Below are 4,849 nucleotides of genomic sequence, written 5' to 3'. Positions count from 1 at the left end.
TAGGTCACATAATATTTTTTAAATTCACGACAAAATGAGTGTTTTTTTATAGTGGTAAAACTATCAGAACATCAATTACAGAGAAAGTACACTTGATGTTAAGTTAGCACAAGTTCTTTCAAAACTATAGTCAGTTGATCAAAACAATATCCAATAGACTCAATAAAGTATCTATGTCCCTTCGTTAAATTATGGTTATGTTTATTAAAATCAAGTTACGTAAGTATGCAAATGTGGATAAAATAAATACAACTACGGCAAAAATTCAATAAAACCACCTTAAATGCTGCCACATGATATCTATGCACATTCTACATCCCTTCAAAAGCACACTATAAAGCTTGTCACCCTATCTTTGGAATGTCAAATTGCACTAAAAACAAGCCTTGAGCGGCGTATGAATCAAGATTATGCAAAATCCAAGAGAAACGTGGCTTAAACACAAAAATATGCATAAGGTTAAACAATGGTTATTCAAAATATTCAATTAATCAAACAATGCATTAGCTTTGCTTTATGTTTTCCCTTTACTAGTTCGTGGTCCTCGTTGAAACAACCCTCTTTACCGTTCTCTTTTTTTTACTAATTTCTTGTTTTTCTTTCTCTCTTTTGAGTCTAAAAGCTATTTCATCTTTCCACACTTCTTGTGGACTAGGAGAAATAGTTTTCTTTTGTTGGTATTGTGACCAAAAGTGAATTTGTTAGTGGGCGATAGAAAATAATCAAGTCAATTTTGATCGTTGGAATGTGACCAGAACAAATCCTTTTCGGTTGCAAAAGTGATTTGGCTCTACATTAAGCCTTTTTTTTTCTTTCGAACGGTAGAAAATAATCAAAGCAACGACAGGCTTGTGCAAACCGATTTTATGACCCGTTCATTGTGATTCAACACCGGAAAAAATGGTTTCTATAACAAACGTAGTTGTAGTTGAATTAGTTAACCCTCAGCAACCTTTATTTAAATCATTTGCACAAGCTTTCAAGAATTCATAAAATATTCATTTGAGTTGTAGTTATAAAAAATTCTTGTATTAAAGGGTTGATACTCGCTATTAAAATTCCATAAAATAATATCAGTTAAGTTTGACGAGTTGAAAGAATAACCTTTATGGTAAAATCACCATGTCAAAGGATGATATACACTAATTACATTGTCGATTTTATGTGAAAATCTTTTAACAATATGGAAACTAATTGGTTCATGGAAAGTTGTTCCCTTAGAAAATGATTTTATGAGTTCTCCTTTGCTTCTCTCGACAATTTGCAAAGATATTCAAACAGTTGGAACTTGGAAAAATTTCAATCTGAATTCATATCTACAATTTGCTCAAGTATATCTGAGGTCGGTGATCATTTACACAATTGCTTCAGGTATTGACACCTTATTATCTCTTGATGAAATAACCAACTTAAAAATATTGGGACATTTCTTTCGAGTTTTGATCGATTTGGACATGTTACAAGCGCTGAGAGATCGCATTGTTGTTGAAAGTGAAATGTATGCATTTTTTGTTTATATTAATTATGAAAAATCGCCATTTTTGTGAATCATGTAAGGTTATTGGGCATTCCATAAACAATTTTCGGAAAAATTCTAATAGTCATGGAATGACCCAATCTGTTGAAGATGTTGTATTTGCAAAGAAGTTGGTTAAGAAGTATGTCCCTAAAAGCACTACTGCTCTAGACAAGGTCGAAATTGAACGTACAAACAAAGATATTAAAGCTATTAGTACTCGTAGTGTTATTAACTCTCCTTTTATTGATAATATCTCGTACATTGATCTAGGAGGCACCACTGTTTTTCAAGAATTTTCTCCCTCTAATCAGAAAAAAAAAATTGATAAAAATCATGAAGAAGCTTCTAACTCGAACTCGGTTGATTTTAGGGAATCAGAAATTCCAGAGACACTTCAAGAATATGAGATCCAACCTTCTCAAGATCCTAAAAATGTAATTCATGAGATATTTGATTCCAACTTATCTAATTCAACTAACACAAATCATCTACAAGAAGATAATCAAAATCTTGATATGCATATTGTTGGATCTTGGAGTGATGCAATGTTAGAGAAAGTTCAAAACCATAAAATCTCTTATGATTTAGAAGTCAATTCAAAGGATATGGTGCCAAGTATGACATATCTCAATATTATTGTTATTAATGATAATTTACTTTCCATAATTGCTCATGACATGGAGATATTGTAATTCTTTTTTTATAAAAATAGAGATGTTAACAAAACAAATTGTAGAGATGACAGGAATGCAACATATATTAATTTGAAAAATGACTCTATTGCTAGTGAAGTTTTCTGAGACAATGAAAAAGAATATGCAAAAAGATGCTATATTTTATAATTTTCGCTGAAGGGATAGAAAACCTGCATGACTTGATGAACTTTTTTAACACTTTTTTTTTTTTTTTTATATCTTTTCTAAGTTAGATTTATGTCTCCAAGTTGTTTTCATTTTCTTTTTAATAAATTTTTAGCTTAGAAAAGGTGAATTTCTTAGTGAAGCGGTCATAATGGACTTTCCTATCAATATCAACTCATTTTCAAACATAAACTCCAACAAAAACTCGTACTTTATTCTCAAATTTTTCTAGTTTTTTTTCTCAATAATCTATTCTTTTCATTAACATCTTCACAAATAATTTGACATCACACTAATCGAGAATAACCAAAATTCTTCTACCGTTTATTCAGTGTCAACACTTTTGATTCTTTTTCAAGAATCAATAACCTAATATATCGACAAATTTATAAGGATTTATAAAAACTGTGAGAGTTACTCAAAGTAAAACTCTAACTTCTTTTATTCTCAATTGTTTTAAGTCCAGAAGGTCATTGTTCAAATTTAATTTTCTTATTTCCAAACTTAGAATTACATCTAAAATTAATTTTCCTAAAAACACAATTTTTCATATGAATTTCTTTTTCGTCATTAACAAGCACCAACTTTGTTAAAACTGCTCTCTTACAGTTTCAACATCATAACTATTTCTAAAATTTCAAAAATACAAATTAGAACTCATTTACTTAAAATCAAACATAAGAATATACGAGCATAACAAAATAATATAATTTTTCTTGATGAGCTCTTTGTTTTTTTAGAAAAACTTTGTTGCAAAAGTTCAATGTTTACATGGAATCAAATATACAAGTTTTAAGAACTAACTCAAAATCAATATCTCAAGTCTTATTTTTAGACTAAGAAGAAACAATAAATTTTAGGGCTTTTCTTTCTCATCTGGCCCACGGTTTCAACATGCCAAGAGAGGAGGAGTAGTTCATTAAAAAAAAAAAAAACTCTTGAATGCATGTTTGTGTTCTTGGAAAAACAACATATAAACACTTTTATTTTTGTGAACTAAATCATGAAGAAAGTACCCTATTCATCAAAGTTTTATTCAAGGCTAGACAAACAAAATCTTGGAGTTCTTTCCCAAAAAGGGGTACAGTTTTCTCGAGCATCATGGAAGGAAAAATGTTCACTTAAATGTCTTGAGTTTCGTGGACATGTTTTGGTATGAATGTTTGTTAACCGAATTATTTAGATTAAGGCCACACAAATCTAACTATCTTTGTGAAAAGAATATTTAGATTACTAAAATATCTAATTCACTTTATGTCGCATCACTTGATTCCAATTACAAATTAAGACATCACTAGATTAAGGCATGTTAATTGAACTTCAAAAAGAATATTCTTTTTTCTAATTACAGATGAAATATAAAACTCTTCAAATTTTTGTGACAGTCGTAGTACGTTGAAAATTTATATATGGTAAATTTACTCGATTCACCTTAAAATTATCTACAAAATGTTCTCCACTAATAAGCAACTCAAAATAATTCATCAATGTTTGCACAATAATCTCATTTAATTCTGAACTGAAATACCACAAAAAATTTAATAATTTTATAGGAGTAGAAAACGAGCAACATGCTCTTTGAAATTCTCCTGTTTAATAACTCTCAAAAATACTAACTAACTTTATAAAAATCACAAATCGTATCAAAAACTCACATCTCAGGTTTTATTGAATCGGTTCAAAATTTGACAGTTGGTAAAATTAATTTGATTGACCAAAACAAAACAAAAATCATTTTTTGTTTTAACAAAGTTTTATTATCACATGAAAAATATTTTAATCATGAAAATGATTCCACCTTAAACAAAATCATAACTTATCAACAAACAAGTTTTATGAATTCACGTATAATAAAACATAAAATTAAAAAACTCCACGTTAAGAATATATTGAAATATACAAGTCTTATAATTTTCTTTTTCTTCTCACAAATCTATTATATATATTTAAAACAGACTCATGATACCACATCATCATATTTTGCCACATCATTGTATTTTGCCACTTCAACGTATGTCATCCACATCAGTCAAAAAGCTGATGTGTACCTCATGAGAGTACCCCTCCTCTTTCAACAACTTCTCATCTTCCTTCCACAATTTCTTTAATACCTCAAAAATCTATTTGATAATATTATTTTATAATAAATTTATAAATTATAAAATTATTTTACAATTAATTATAATAAATTTATAAATTATTTTACAATTTGATAATAATTTATAATTTATATTATTATCAAATTATTTTATAAGTTATTTTATAATAAATTTATAAATTATTTTATAGTATTATTAGTCATTTACCAGTTGTAATTAGTTATAAAATTATAAAATTATTTTACAATTATTTATAATAACTTTATAATTTATAAATCATTTTACAATTTGATAATAATTTATAATTTATATTATTATCAAATTATTTTATAAGTTATTTTATAATAAATTTATAAATTATAAAATTATTT

Source organism: Cicer arietinum, chromosome 4, assembly GCF_000331145.2.
Source record: "Cicer arietinum cultivar CDC Frontier isolate Library 1 chromosome 4, Cicar.CDCFrontier_v2.0, whole genome shotgun sequence".
Lineage (NCBI taxonomy): Eukaryota > Viridiplantae > Streptophyta > Magnoliopsida > Fabales > Fabaceae > Cicer > Cicer arietinum.
This window is presented reverse-complemented; position numbering follows the sequence as displayed.